This window comes from Rousettus aegyptiacus, unplaced genomic scaffold, assembly GCF_014176215.1.
Source record: "Rousettus aegyptiacus isolate mRouAeg1 unplaced genomic scaffold, mRouAeg1.p scaffold_m13_p_2, whole genome shotgun sequence".
NCBI lineage: Eukaryota > Metazoa > Chordata > Mammalia > Chiroptera > Pteropodidae > Rousettus > Rousettus aegyptiacus.
The window spans coordinates 15,591,598-15,607,962 of record NW_023416295.1 but is presented as its reverse complement, the minus strand read 5'-3'; the positions used below and the strand labels follow the sequence as shown (position 1 = coordinate 15,607,962).

General features: G+C 40.9%; 1 long non-coding RNA gene across 2 annotated transcripts in view; it reads left to right on the top strand.

The window, feature by feature from the left end:
- Window positions 1–15,215, top strand: part of LOC107516785 — a 52,533-nt gene extending 37,318 nt beyond the window's left edge. The window contains exons 2-5 of one of the 2 annotated variants that reach the window (XR_001598377.2): window positions 10,815–10,970; window positions 12,063–12,215; window positions 13,212–13,312; window positions 13,660–15,215. This is a non-coding gene — a long non-coding RNA (uncharacterized LOC107516785). Of the gene's footprint in view, window positions 1–10,814; window positions 10,971–12,062; window positions 12,216–13,211; window positions 13,313–13,635 lie in introns of both variants that reach the window. The other variant, XR_001598376.2, reaches the window with a different exon arrangement.
- The last annotated feature ends 1,150 nt before the right edge of the window (window positions 15,216–16,365 follow it).

Genomic DNA, 16,365 nt, shown 5'->3' with positions numbered 1-16,365 from the left:
ATTTCCTTGTTGGATGGAAACTTACTTCATCACACTGGGAGAGCTCCTTGCGAGAGTGATGCTGAGAATGTTCTGTGTATATTTTTAATCTATAACAACATAAACCATATTTAGTATGGGTCGGTCATAGGGCAATTGCGCTAGAAAGACCTGGTTATTTTATGCAATTTTGCCAACAAGTGCCAAAATGAGTGCCTAGCACACAAGCCCTCTCTTGTCAGGCTACCTCTCATGCATAGAATAAAGACAGTTGATGTTCTTAACCATTCGTTAGCATTTTAATTTGGCATCTCCATCCTAGAATTCTACTGATCTCCAGTTGTTTGAGTCAATCCCACCCCAATGGAAAACACACACACACACACACACACACACACACACACACACACACACATCCCTAGATGAAACAGACTAAATTGTCCTTACATAAAAAATAGCTCCATTCTTTTAGCCAGATCTTGGTTAAAAGTTAGACCATCTAATACATAATTAACCTCTATTCAGTGTTTACTACTTACCAGGCATTTATTCCAAGCACATTTTACATGGATTATATCATTCAAGCCTCAGTCTAACTCTGCAAAGTAGATACTGTTATTACCCTATTTTAAAGATGAGGAAACTGAGGCACAGAAACATTAATGGATTTACTCAATTCCTACTGCAAGCAGGATGGCCAGCATTTGAGTCCTAGCATTTGCCCTGAAGCCGTGCGCTTAGCCACTCCACCATCTGCTATATGGTGGAACTGATTTCATGGGGGTTCACTCAACTAGCAGAATGTGCTCTTGTTAACAGCTTTATGAAACCCATGGTCTGTTTGTTTGTGACATAATTATCCATCAGCTCACTCAAACCATAACCATACTAGTTCGAGATGCCACTTACAGCAACACACCTGGATCAGGTTTTCATCTTCATTACAATCCTGTAAGAAATGTCTTGTTAGCTTTATTTTTCAGATGAGAAATTCAATCATTTGACTAGTCATATGATAAGGAAATAGTGAAGCGGGAATTTCAACCCATTTGCTTTCAATGTAAATCTACAGACTGGAATTGAATCTCAAAGAATGTATTTTGTCTGTTTTATTTATTTATTTTTTTAGTTTTCGAAGTGATTGGTTATTAAACAACACCAACAACAACAATAACAACTTTGAGTGTAAAACAAGGTCACTTCAATTAACATAAATAATGGGCACTGGCTCTTTCATACATTTACTATATGAGACACCTATTATTAATTCAATCGGTAGTTTTCTTTCTGTAATATGTCCCTTCAAATATCCTTTGCTATCTGCACGTCTGTCTCAGATACATAAGGACCTTGTTCTGCTGTGTGTGTCTCTCAGAATGGTGCCTCTTCTCCAGGTTAGAGGCCGGGAGGCCTTTGGCGAGTGCCTTTGAATAATGCTGACATGAGGATGTGTGTGACCACAGAAGGAGGGCCCATACGCCAGAGTCCTTTGCAGAAGTAAGCCATTCCTTCCCCAAAGTTATGCATTTTTTTTTTTTGTCAAAGCAATACTCTAGCTGAGTTGTCAAAGAAAATAGATCTGTTACAGTAGAAATATGTACAGCCAATTGTTTTATCTGCTTGTAGAGCACATTTTAAAACTTCGATTGCCAATGGAGGGCTTTCCATGGAGCTCAAAACTAACTCCAAGTCTCTGCCTCCAGGCTTCAGGGCTCATGCTCCCCAGTTGACCACCAAAAGTGGACAGTTGTAAGAACTGAGCTTCAGTGGGCACACGTTTAAGGTTGGCAAGCCCATTTTCTTCCTAATTCTTTTTCAGTATCACTCAGAAATGAGCTTAAATCTTCTGACATTAGGTATACATCCATTCCACATTAAAAAATTACAAGATTTCCGCCTTTATTATCCCCAAATTTCTAGAACATGAAGATCCAAAACTGTCTGGTTCCTTGGAAGCCTGGCTTAGTATGGATGTCAAGGTCCCTTTTAGGCTTGAACGAGAACTTGAAAGAGATGAGTAGATCATAATGGAGGTAGAGAAAGAGACAGCCCCTAGGAAGGGGTGGCAAAGAAGTTTTATGTCTACCTGCTTACTAGACTATGGGAATCCATCTATTTATTTATTTAACTTTTTTGTTGTTGTTATTACTGAGATGGAATAAAAACTAGTTACTAAAATAATCAGATTTGAACTCAGTTCAGATTTCTAATCTCAAATTTCTTTATGCAATACCATGCGGCCTCTTCATTATTGTCTACTTAATTTTTTCCCTTTTTTTCTCCTATATCCAAATCTCTCTCTCCATCTTTATTTTTCTTTACTCTTCTTGTTTCTCTCCCCTATTCTTTATCCTCAGTAAATATGTAAGACAGAGCCCTCACATCTAATAAAGTCGTTATTGCTCATCTATTAGTTACCAGAGACACTCTTGGGGTGGTGGGAAAGTCAGTTAAGAAAGATATAGATGACACTGGTTTCCTTCAAGGGAACATGTTTATGGCAGGCACACTATGGCCACATTGCCTGACCTGTACAACTAACCTTGATTGTATCTTATCTTTGAAGAATGTGGTAGCATCTCTGGTAGCATCTTCTCCTTCTTCTCATGTCTGGGATTAAAGACTAGTGCTTGCTCCACGTTGGGTTAAAATTTGGGCTTTTTATTTTAAGTATTCACCTTTGTCTGATCAATAGAAAGAGGGCTAGGTTCTTGCCCAAGAGTTATGGGAACTAGAATTTAACATGAGAACACCCATCTTCAGAAGCACCGAGGAAACTTCAGAACTGCTGAAAACATTCTTCTTGAAAAACATATGTATGTTCCTTCTCCACGCCAATGTCCTTTCCCAACCCCACCGGCTTGAGCTTGATATCCAGCTTGGATGGAGAGCTCCCTTGCAAATTTGTCAGATATTCATTGAATTACTCTTTAAACTTCTGACAATGATCAGATATGTGGGTGACCAACCCAATCCATCCTGACCCAATTGAACCCAATCAGATATTTGCTGTTTTGAAATAAACTTGAAAAGAGTGTCAGGAATTTTAAATGAGTTGTCTTTATTCTTCTCTTTCTCCCTTTTCTGCCAGTAATTATTATTAAATTGAATTTCAGGGGCAGTTCCTATCTGGCCCAATGGTCTTTGCCCAATAATTCTCTGGGCTCTTACTGGGCTATTACTGCCTGTGAATGGTGGAGCCTGAATGATTCTTTCCATAACTTCTGTTTGGTCATTTTAACAACAGCTCTTAGAAGGACTCAGTTGCAGAGACCTCTATTTCCTTCAGCTCTAAAATTTAGGGATTCTAAAATAGTAAAGGATGACTGACATGTAAATACTGGTCTCTCTAAATCTGTACCTGTAGAATCTCATCTGTAGCTCCTGAAAACCTTATTCATCTTAGCATTGGACTGAGTCTCCTATGAAGTCATGCCATGCTTAGGTTTTAATTTTGTAGTCTATATCTCAGTAGGCAAGTGTGAGATATTCTCCCTCCCTTTATCCCCTACAGTGTGTGTCTGTTCTAATCAGATTGTTGGCAAGTTTATCAACTCTTTTCTAAGCAACTTGGATTCAGAACAGAATGATCTCTCATCAACGCCAATCTAAACAAATGTCATCAACTTTCATCCCAGGGAATATTAAAAACAGAAGAGTCCTTTTGTGACTGTGATTGGCTTTGTGGCTTTTTTGGGCCAAGTGTTGGTCTCAGGCTTGTGTCTTCTAGTCATCTAAAATGTAGGTGGGCCATGTCCCACCGTAACCACGGTTGTGAGCTCAGAGGACTCATTGAACTTTTATCAAAAAAATAAAATAATAATAATCATATGCAGCTGTGTGGTTCACAAAGGACCCCCACCATCATCACTGACTCTGATCCTCATAATGACCCTGTGAGCTCAGAGAGGTTGAGAGACTTGTCTGATTGCACATAACTGGAAATTGAACGCTTGGCATCTGATGCCAACTTCTGCACCGCATGGTGCTCCTGTCGATACTAGAGTGAATACAACATGAGTAGGTACGTACATCTTTTGTACAAAGTCATCTATTAAAAATATGGACAACCCTTTGGGTTATTATGCGTTGTGCCCCCTTTTTATTTTTCAGATCGCAGAGCTGAAAGTACCTTCTGTTTTTAGAAGCAGAAGAATGTAATATAGGGCAGGGGAAGATCAAGGATCCAAAGCTAAGGAGAGTTGCTGATCCCCTCAATGTTCTTGCTGCTCTACTTTAAGAAAAAAAAAATGTGTTTTATGGCTACTCCATTTATAACTAAAAGTCATAGTTAATATTTAATAAGTCCATACTATGTGCCAGGAGCCGTGCTAATGTCTTACATGCTGCCCATATAACAAGACCCTTAAGTCACAGGGTATTTTCACGTGCCCTCTGCCTGGAACACCTCCATATATACTCTGTGCTCGCCCCCTTTCACTTATTTCCATACATATCTGTTAGAATGTCACATATTCAGTAAGCTCTTTCCTGGCTTCTTTATTAAATAGCTCACACCCCTCTGCTATCACTCTCTCTCTTCCTCTTACCTGGCTTGATTTCTCTTTGCTACCACTATATTCTGTCTTCCTTTGTTAATCTCTGTGTTATCTTTCTCTCTCCACTAGAATATAAACTCTTTGAGAGCAAGGATGTCCTCCCTCTACCTCTCCTTCCCCAGATCCCCAGGACCTAGAATAATGCCTGGAATATAGTGGATGTTCAACAAATATTTGCTGAGTGGATTATCTCATTTACGGATGAAGAATTTGAAGTTCTAAGGGAGTAAAGCATTTACCTAGGATGACAAAACAAGCAAGAAGGAGAACAGAACTCTGAACCAAAGCTGTCTGACACAGGAGACCCAGCTTCAGATCTCGCCTAACTGTTCTCTCTCAGTCTTATTATGAGGGTCATAAAATGTTTGGGCTGTATGAGCTGTGTCTAGTCCCTGCCCAGTCAGTGCCTCTCAGGCCAAGATGAAAAGACCCAGCTCTCGCAGCCATCCTCCTTATGATACCTTTGCCTGCCGTCGGTGACAGGAAACGGCCTCAGCCTAAATCCCGCCTCTGTCTCATTCACCCGCATCATTTCCCTTCCACTGCACTGTTTACACCCTTGGATCCATGTTGATACATACATATCACAACCTCCTTAGTCATTGTTTAGCTATTATACTTTACCGGGGTAATTTTCCATCCCTCTGTTTATATTATATTTTTGCTTCTCTTCTCCTCCTCCATTTTTAAGGACAGAGAAAGACATGTTTGGTAATACAAGCAATAATACAGTTATAATTAAGATAGAAGCATTTTGCCAAAAGGAGGATTTAGCTGTGATTTGTTGAATTCCACACTGAGTGGATTATTTATGAGGAAATTCGTGACTCCTTTATGAGGCTTTCTGAATAGAGCAGTCTTCTGACACATCTGTCTCTAGAGGCTTTATGCCAGCCTTGGGGAATGGAGGATAGGCATGGGAGAGCTGGGGACACTTTTCTAGCAAGGTCTGGTTGTAAGAAAGCTTAAAAGAGCCTTTGGGGACATCCTGGAAGATGTTCCAATACCTCTTCTCTGACCCTATATCCTCTTACATGGTTAGTCATTTCTTTTGGTAGAGAATGGGACTAAATACTTGTACCTCCATGTGAGAACACACACTTCTAACTCAGCATCGGCTCTAATATTCCATGATCTGACAGAAACTCATTGCACTTTACACAGGCTAGGATTGGACACACAAACTAGAGAGGGTGGCAACCCTAATGTTAAGGAGAAACACGCCCAGGATTAGAGCTCGATAGAGTTGAATTTGGATGTGAACTTGAGCTTCGTTCTCTTGCAACTTTCTTTGCAGTCCCAATCTCCAATCTCTCTAGAATTTACATCCTATTTGTTCAATGGTTTGGTGGGGATGTTGGCAGCAGGGACACAGAGGAGGGAGAAGCGGAAGAAGAATGCATGTGGGTTCTGAGCCTGTTTTTCATCAGCAGCATCTCTCACGTTCCTCTGCTCTGCTGGGTACTTCAGAGGGCTAATCATTTTCAGGTTGCATTTCCTAGGCTCCCAGATCAGCTGGCTTCCAGCTGGGTTCACCCAGCAGGAGGTACTGAGTAGAGATGGAAGAGAAAGAAGAGAAGCCACGTTTTTCTCCTTCACCTTCTCTGTGGTTTCTCCAGTAATAGCTACCTGTCTTCCTGAACTCCAGATCTTACTAGACAGCTGTGCTGTGGTTCCAGCTTCTATCTGGTGGTCCCAGCCCCAGAGTTCTGATAACATCACTTCCTCCTTTGCCCCTGCAGCTTAGGGGGTGATAGTTGCACCCTACTGTTGCTGTCCTCTGATTTACTTCGTTTCCTGTCTAACTTCTCAACTCTTCCATCACCTAGGTAACTAATTCCCTGTAGTAAAATGTTTTAGATATTCAAGTATGATTTTTACCATTTTTGTTTGGATATTAACTAACACGAAAAGATTTATCTTTAGAAATAAAGCTGGGTGAGCATTTTCTCTGGGTCAGATTTTGTTTCTCCTTAATTATGAGAAGATAAACATGAACTCAACGGCATAAGGATGCATATTTGTGTACATGCCTACGTTTTTTCTCTTTTCACACCAGAGTTTGATGAAGCAAAGGATCAAAAGATCTTTCAAAAGTAAACAGCTTTCAAGAGTAAGAAAGTTTAAGAAGTTTAAACAAAAAGTAAAGATGGCTAGGTATCTTGTTTTCTCCTCTTTTCTTTCTTTCTTTTTTTTGAAACCAGGCTTTTTTTACACCGTGATTTGACTATGATTCAAACTTTCTCTTCTACCTCCAGCCCTTGGTTTGTAAAGAGAAAGAGGGAGAAAGAGAGGGTGAGAAACAGAAATCAGTCTAGCCGTCAGCAAACCTAACATGCAAACATTACGTGTTAACACTGTGTGCTTGGGTTAGCCAGGATTATTCAGCTGAGACAACACGAAACCTCCACTTATTCGGGCTTTGGGATTCAACTTCATTGGAAACTAAGTTTAGGAGAGAGAAAGAAGAAAAAAGGAAAGAGAGGGAGAAGAGTGGGCAATGTAGCACATTCTCCCTTGGCGACAGGAAGTTATTTGTCAGGAAAGTGGTTTATTTTGAGGGTAGGATACCTTCGTTATGCTCAGGTGTGAAGCTGGCTTAAGAAGTGAATTTAGCTTGCCTGAGTGTTTTTACGAATGTGTTGGCTGCTCAGCAAATTCAGTATGGAAACATTTAGATAGGCAGAAGAGAAAATTATATTTTAAAAAAGTCAATTTAACAGAAGGTCAGAGTATAGAATCAGGAATGAAAAAAGGAGATTCTATGTACTGAAATTTTAAAAAAGAGAGTGTGTGTCTAATTTAGACCAGCTGGGGTGATCTCACAGGGATCTCATGGGCCAGAGCGGCCGTTCTTCTGTTGAGAGGACATCTCCCTTGGAAATGTGTACTCAGGTGCAGTTGAAGGTCTGAGGTCATGGCTGAGGCTCTGGCCAAGACCCTCCTAGGCTTCAGCCTCTGCTTCCTCTAGAATCCGTTGGTCAGGAGCCATCCTTCAGATGCCAGAGCCAGACCATGCATCCAACGTGCATGAGGACAGCATGAATTATCGTTGGAGACCAGTGGGCCCTGCAAATCCAGACATTGTCTTTCTTCTTGGAGAAGTTACACGTCTGTTTTCACTCTTCCTATTTTCTTCTTCCCTATTCCTAGAGCTTGGGTAGTAAATATCTCTGGGGCAAGTTATGAACTTCTTCAGAAATGCAAAGATGAGATAAACCATTCCTTGGGCTGCTCTTTCACCTCTTTTTGCTCTTCCAAAGCTCTGGTGAGCCTGAGATTAATCCAGAATCCAGGGTGTTGTGCTTTCTAAAAAGACTAAGAAGACCCACTGATGTTAGGCCCAAGAACAGGAAGGGAAAAGAAACAAAAAGGAAGAGAATCTCTTAAAGGGGATTGCATTATAGACTGTTATGTCTAGAAGGGACTGGGAAGGCCATTTCAGTGGGGCCACTACATTTATTCAACAGTATTCATCTTCTTGAGTTTTCCAGGAGACTGAACACCTTATAAGAACTGAGCTTGGTTTCTTCTGCTCAATATGATATCCTTAGTTTAAGCTAGAGCTTTGGACATGGGAGAAGAGCTCTGGAGTCACCCCAGGATTCCAATAATACAATGAGCAAGTGTATTGTGTTTGTTATTTGCAAAAGGTTCATGAGGGCTTTAAAAAATGTATTTGTCCAGAGCATGGTAGGAAAGTAAGGAAACTAGTATTGAACACCTACTATGGACTAAATCCTAGGTTTTATCCAAGGTGTTTTTGCAGAGGCAGAAAATCAGGGCTATTGTTTTCTTGAGTCACAGTGGCTTCTGAAGATGTGAAGAATTCTGCAGCTCAAACAGAATCAGAGAGAAAGCTAAAGTAAAGCATGATTTATGAACTAAATGCCAGCCAGCTTAAATTAGTGAAGTGAGATGGGTAAGGATTATGACAAAATGAATAGCACATGTCCTTACTTTGTACAAGGCAGTAGTTCCAGTGTAGGAGTGTAGCCAAGGTGTGGCCAGATCTTCAAATATTTCAGGACAAGCCAGAAAGTTGATATTCATGGACAATATCCTGAATTAATATATTGGTGACCTATTACAAAATTAATACAGTTAACAAAATAAAACATATTTGCAGACAGGATCCTTCCTGCCAATTTTTGGCTTCTGTTCGAATGAAATTCAGGCTGCCCCATAACAGTCCACCCTGTAGTAACACAGTTCTCTTCTGTCTTTCTTTATATTTTTTTTCATGTAATTAAAGAGAGATTTTCATGAGTTTGAGGGATAGGAAAACTAGTAACACTACAATGAAGCCGAGGTTTTTTTTTTATTTTTTGTGGCTTATCGTTATTCCTTCAATTTCTTGAAGGCTTTAACTTCTCCTGAATCCTTCATAGAATGTGTCACAGAGAGGTCACACACTACATATATGTTGATGAAAAAAAAATGTGACTTTCCTCTAGGTCTAGCTAAATGGGGAACTGGAGGATTTAGGGTGGATGGAAATTATTTAAATGATCTGCAACCGAATTTTTCTGTATCCTTTGTCTTCCATTCTCTGAAGCTTGAATTCGATATCTATTGCTATGTAACAAATTATCCCCAAACTTAGCTGCTTAAAACAACATTTATTATGTCACACTTTCTGTGCCTCAGCAATCCAAGTACCTCTTATCAGGAAACTTCTTCCTTCAGGTATCTCATAAGACTATGGACAAGGTATCAGCTGAGACTATGGTCTCATCTGAAAGACTGACTCCAAATTCACTTATATGGTTGTTGGCAGGATTCAGTTTCTCACAGACTGTTGGACTGAGGGCCTCGGTTGTTTTCTGGCTATTGACCCGAGGTATCCTTCAGTTCTTTGTCATGTGGGCCTCTCTATAAGGTGACTCCTAATATGGGAGCTGGTTTCCATTAATTAGAGCAAGTGAGCAAGGGAGAAAGCAAAGGAATGCAAGACAGAAGCCACAGTCTTTTTGTAACCTAACTTCAGAAAGATATTCCATCACTTTTCCCATATTCTGTTCATTAAAGAAGGCTCGCTAGGTCCACCTCACACTTGAGGGGAGGGAATTCTATAAATTATGTGACTGTCATAGCAATAGAACCATGGAGATTAATGCCTTGAGCTCTTCTCTCACATACTTCTTAGCCTTCCTCTCTGATCTAGAATTGCTATGAGGTCCTGGGAGTTTTCACTCCACCTCTCCCCAAGATATTCCAGGAATTGTAGTCATTTTTTTGTCTTTTCATTTAACTCACTTCAATAAGAAAAAAAATCAAAGAGGTAAATAAATTTTAGGACTGAAATTTGGGTGGTTTATGGGGAAGATGTGGGAAGGATTATGTTGATTCCGAGTCAATCAAGCTAAAGAATTATTCTGCTTGTTGTCAAGATCAGATGAGCTTAGTCCTATAGAGACTGAGTATCTGAGAAGTAAGAGATATTGTTATAATGGGTTCTTATATCTCAGGCATCAGCCAGCGGGCAAACTTAAGTAAGCTGTGATTAGAACCCCAGACAGACTCTTTTTTGGAGAAACTCAATAGGTCTGACTAGGAAGTAAGTCCAGTAATCAGTGTCAAGAGATATAAATTATAAATCCAAGGTTATTCCAAGTGTCAAGAGGGTAGGAGCACCATTGGCTGAGGATAGATGCAGATACTAAGATCCAGAGAGTCTTTTCAGGAAGAAATGACACCTTGATTACCGGAGGTCCAAGGGAAAGGCAATCAGTAAGAATAGGCAGAAAGCTGGCTTAAGGGACAATCTGGCAGGGACTAAATTAGAGGTCATAGGCAGGGCATCCCAGCTGCTAATGAGACTGGGCTCCAAGGCAGGCTCCCTGGGGAGACTGGGAAACAAGCCTGGATTTCAATCATTGCAGATGGAGACACAAGACAGGGAAACAACCTAAGAGAAAGCTAGGGCTTAAGACAGAGGCTTGATCAAGAAATAGGCAAGAACCTGATTATTGAGGTACAAGAGATCTACAGTCAAGTTGGACCAGTAGCAAGACAGCAAAAGTAGACAAAAAGTTGACCTCTGCCAGAACCAAAGATTGGTCTCAGAGTTTGGCATGGGACTGAGACTACTGGTTGAGATCAGGCAGTCTCACTTGCCAGGGGTAGAGTAATGCAGGAACCTAGCGCCAGGACTGACATTGAACTCTGGCGACCCTGTGACCAATTGCACTCAATACTCTGTGATACCTCATGGGAAAATTAGACCAGTGTTGTTCTGAGAAGGCAATTAGGTTTCATGATTTCCTTCCCTAGGCGGACATCAGCATGAAATTGGAGGGTTGGCTTTCAAGCTCCCATCTGCTTCTGTCCACTTTTCTTCTTGTGAGGGACAGGGTGAGAAAAAGGACATAACAGGACTGAGTAACCCTCTGCTTCCAGACCTCCCAGGGAAGATGCGAGAGTAAGAAGGTGAGTGAGTGTGTGTGTATATGTGTGTGTGTGCGCGCATGTATGTGCATGTGTGTGCGTGCATGCGTGTGTATGATGCACATGGCTTTCCCTACCTCCTCACAAGTTACTTCCCCATCCTTGGATTATTCTTCCCCCCTTTCTGCCAAGACATATCCTCCACAGGACTCAAACATTTAACTCTACTTTTGGCTTTTCTAGGAATCTTCCCAAATCTCTTTTTCTCACCCATCCCCCACCTCTTCCACACCACCCAAAGTACCCACCCAAACATCCTTTCACTCATGTTGTTTTTAATAATGCAAAATAATTCTTTTCCTTTCGTATTTTCCCAACCTGCCTGTATTTTCCTACTTTATTCCCACAACTATGGGATGGAATATTCCTTCCGAATAGGGTCATGTTTTTTTCCTTCATAAGTAACCCCCAGTGCCTAAGCTGAGCTCAGTACACAGTGTCTTCTCCAATAACACACACTAAAGGGCTTCCTAGTTGAAAGGAGGAAAAATCAAAGTGTCTCTCTAGGTCTCTTAGATCTGCTTGATTTGCATTAAATTTTTAGGCACAGGATTTTATGCAAATTTGCAGCATTTACTGTCTCTCCCCAATCCCTACAACATTTATCACAGCAAAAAATGAGCAGCTTGAGGGGAGTGGTCAGAATACAAACATTTCTCCATTGTTTATAGAAACTAGCATAGTATGGGCACCCCCAATTACTGAAGAAGTCCTTGCTGAATAAAATGGAATCTTCCTAAAGTAAATGCCTTGTGCCTAACTTTAGAACTGGACTTTCTTGATAAAACAATCAGGAGATTTAGCTGAATTTTCCACTATTTAACTTCCTTTGTTGGGGTCATGTAGAAACAACCTTTAAGAACATAACAACCTTTTAAAAAAATCCATCTGTGAGGTCAGGGTTGGTCACTAGTCCGTGTGCAGATCACTACTTACATTATATACTTTCCTCTGTGCTTCCCAGGGCGAGGGGATATTTGGGGGACAGTCTGACTTTGGTTATCTATAAAGTTGATTTATGGAACCAGACCTTTTGAACTTTACCTTTTGCAAATCGATTTTTTTCCCCCATAGTAAATTGAAAGGACTGAAGAAGAGCAAAGCAACCAGGGAAATTTTCCCATGCAGGCCCAGGAATAATACTTGAAGAACACCGTCGCATGACTCCTCAGACTTTCCTGAGATCCACGGAAGGTCAGGACTGCTGCCCTGAAGATGGGGAAGGAGGTGAGCACCAGGAGGTCTTGCTATCTCTGAATGCACTTGGCTCTAGCACAAAGCTCACATGCCAGCTTTGTAGATTAAGTGTATTGGGGAAGTAGAGGCTGCTGAGAGTCACCAGAAATGCCATCCCCGGCTTCTTTCCCACCCGAGTGCCTTACTCTTTTATCTGAGCAAGACATAAAGTCCTGCTGTTTGAGTTGGCTTTGCCCTGCTCCATGATTTCAGTCCCTTGTCTCCGTTCTCCAGTGTGTGGGCTCATTTCCGTCTTCTGAGCACTATTGTTTTCCTGACTCGAAGAGTCATCCAGAAAACCTCAGTAATAGGGCCTTTGTATCATGATTTACTTTTCTAATTATATATGTCTTTTCCCTCCCCAATGCTTGAAGACATCAAATTGCAGTTGAAGTAACTGCATGAGGGAAGAGCAGGAGCAGCAACAACAAACCACTTCACTCCTCTGGGTGGAAACATGCAATCATACCAAGAGGGATAGGGAAAAAACTGCTCATGTTTGGAGAAAGAAGTCGGAATAAGGGAATGAGTGCAGGGAGGCTACTTTGGCCTCTGATACAAGGGATATAAGAGAGTAGCTCAGTGCGTTACTAGGAAAAGTAAGGCTGCTAGACCAGGCCCAGGAAAGGCCTTTCGCAGGGAGTTCCAAAGGTCTGGCCTGGCTGGGACCCTCTTTTTGGATTTTAGATCCTTGATATGATAGTAACCTCTTCTGGAACTCACCCTGCTATGCCATCCGAGAGTCAGTCTGGGACCTTAGGAAACTAGTCTTATTGATGAACCTGATTTCTAGCTCTCCTTATTAACAACTTGAAATTGAGGGTTGATATGTATTCCCAGTAACGATGGCATTTCAGCAACATGATACAGAGAGAGACTGCGAGTAGATGATTCAGTGGAAACTTCATAAAAATGATGGACACCCCAAAGTCCTTATTCAGAGCTCTAGGACCTAGCATGACTAAAATGCTCTGTTCCATTCCACAGCGGACATTTGTCGTTCTTGCCTCCCAGCAATCATCTCCCTACTTTTACTGGAACATCAGCCTTATTTTCCTTTGAGAAACCATCCCTCTCCCATTCTCAAGGTATGTTAAATCAGGTGATGTTGCACAAGTCATATCTGGTCAATCATCTCATCTCATACTGCTGGCTATACTGACTGGCTCAGGCTAGGCAAAGTACCCAAATTTGTCCATTGCAAAATTAGCCTTTGAGTTTTGATGATGAGAAAAAATATTCTTGTTTGAGTATTTGGATTAAGCTATGTCTGAACTTTTAAATGACATAACTCAGTGAATGTCCTTATTTATTTAAGTCAGTTTGTCAAGTTTTTTTCTCTTTTAAATGAAAGAGTGACATGTGTTCATATTAAATGCCAGTCACTGATATAGCCTATTCCCTATTCTAGCCTGGCTCTCCTTCTCTCACACAGTGCCGAGCAGATATTAAGTCCTCCATACCGGTAAGATGCATAAAAGAGCCAACGAACAAGAAGAGAAAGACATGGTGGCTAATGGTTGGTCTGTAATTTTCTTAGTTCCACTGAGTTTATTCTGGCTGTGGTCTAGGAAGTGGAATCCATGTCCTTCTAAGCCCCAATGTAATTGCAGCTTCTGACAGTTCTAGATCTTAATCTACAGTGGATTTAAGGGGAAAGGTGGGTGGTCCCTGTACGCCCTCTGTGGAACTACTCTTTTGGTATTGGTTTTAGAATGTACGGCTAAATGAGCAATTGAATTAGGGAGGGCCACCAGTTTTCTCTGAGTGCTACTGATGGAAGCAATTCATGCCCAAACAATTTTTACTATCGTCTTGCAGATACTAAGTTGACACCATAACTGATGATCCCCATTCTGAGTGGAATGGGTGGCCTTGGCTGAGATTTTTTGGATATGCTGCACAGTATTATTCAAATTAACCAGGAGAATGCACCTTTCCTAGAGGGTAGTATATAGTAATTGGAACTCTGAGTAAGGGCAGAGCAAGAAGTCTCCCAAGAGGACTGGCCGTGATGCAGAAGTCATCCTTAAATCAGGATATTTCTACAAAATAATGGATTCTAAGATATTCTAAAGTTCAATATTATAAGTAGTTTTTAGCTTTCTGTGATAATGCATTGCTTCTCAATGAAAACGTCTCTGATTATCCTAATCGAGAGTAACTTTTTTTCCTTTTTATATGTCACACAAATGTTATAGGATCTTTTTATAATTTTTTTTTAATTTTTAAAATTTTTCATTCAAGCTATTGTACCACCTGAGAGTGTTCAGTTTATTTCCATCATTATGTTAACAAATTGAAGCAGAGGTTACAAGTTCTGCATGGTTCTCTCTCTCGACATTGTTTACAATGTATCCCACAAAATGGGTGCTTAATAAATATCTGTTCAATGAACATCCAATGTTCCACCATTTATATCCTTCCCCTGACCATGGAAAACATGGTTCCTGGATTCCAATTTATGCCTCGAAAATGAATAGCCTCTCTTTATTCTAACCAGTTTATCCCCAAAATACATTCAATAAAAATTACTGGGCATTTTTTAAGTGACATTTATTATCGTCATTTACTATTGGCTTGGTGACACAAAGTAAATAAGAGAAACATGGTCTTTTCTTTCAAAGAGTTACAATTTCAAATCACAGAACCATGGACAATAAGCTCTGGGATGGCTCAGTTCTTTTCTGCTCCAATCAAACTAATCCTGAGTGAAAGGACTTGCTCAAGCCTCACAGTGGAAAGAACCACTCCTGATGCTCTCAAGAGTTCTTCTCTCATAATGTCATCATTGGCTCTCAAACGAGCTTCTCCCTCCCCTCAAATGTTCTCCAACATTCCTCAGAGTCTCCATTAGGCGTTAGCCAAGACTCACTCTTAAAAATAACTGTTTTCCTTGTTTACCTATTTTCTCACTTATTTGAGGATATTTACTCCTGACCTTTCTAAATAGAAAGACATTGCTAATCCTGCCCCCTAGGAAGGTGACACCGTGGGTACCCCCCAGGGAGAAAGTTAGGGCATGTCAGTCAGGGTCCCAGAAGCTCTGGGTGAACATAGATGTTTCCCTAAAGTCTGTTAAGACTGTCTCCCCCTGGCAAACGTGAAGCTGGCATTCCAGGCAGCCTCGCAACTCCTTGGGCTTAGAATTATGATCACCGTCATCACCACATGGGGTCTGGTTCCATTTACATTTGTTGAGCCTCTTTCCTTCTTTTTACCGCAATGCTGTCCTCACCTCACCAGGTACAGAGAACAGCCAATTGTATCCTAAAACTACTCAGCAACCCTCTTGGGTTGATTATTGCTCTCCCTCTAAATTCATGTCTACCCGGAACCTGTGACTGTGACCTTATTTGGAAATGAGGCCTTTGCAGATATAATCGAGTTAAGACGAGGTCATGCTGGATTAGGTTGGGCCCTAGTCCAATGACTGGTTTCCTTATAAGAAGAGGGAGACTTGGATCCAGAGGCACACAGAAGGAAGAAGGCCATGTGAAGACAGAAGAAGAGATGGGGTTATTCTGCCATTGCCAATGAACACCAAAGATTGCCAGCAAATACCAGAAGCTAGAAAGAAGCAAGAAAAGATCCTCCCCTAGAGCCTTCAGAGAGAGAGAGAGAGAAAGCATGGCCCTGATGAAATCTTAATTTTTGACTTCTAGCTTCCAGAACTATAATGAAATGAATTTTTGTTGTTTTAAGCCACCTAGTTTGTGGTAATGTGCTATGGCAGCCCTAGGAAACTAATACAGCAAACAATCACTGATTTCCACAAAAATCTAACACAGGAGGAAAAGACAACACAAAACAGAGGACGTTTAGTTTTTTTCTAGCTAAATTTCTGCCCCCAAATTTCTGTTATGCATTAAATAATGATTGAGAATAATTAGAGCATTTGGGGATTATCTACCCTGTGAAAAGGTCACAGACTATTGGTATATTAAAAGTCTTAAGATTCAGCCTGAACTGGTTAATTCTAGAACTGATGACTTGAATTTTAATTTGGAGCCGTGTAAAAATGTATTAGTTATGGTTCTCTGGATTATATCTCCTACTGGTTCTCTTTTTCTGGAGAACTCTGACCATTATATGTGAGGAGGGAGGGAGGGAGGGAGGGGGAGAGAGAGAGGTTTTAAGG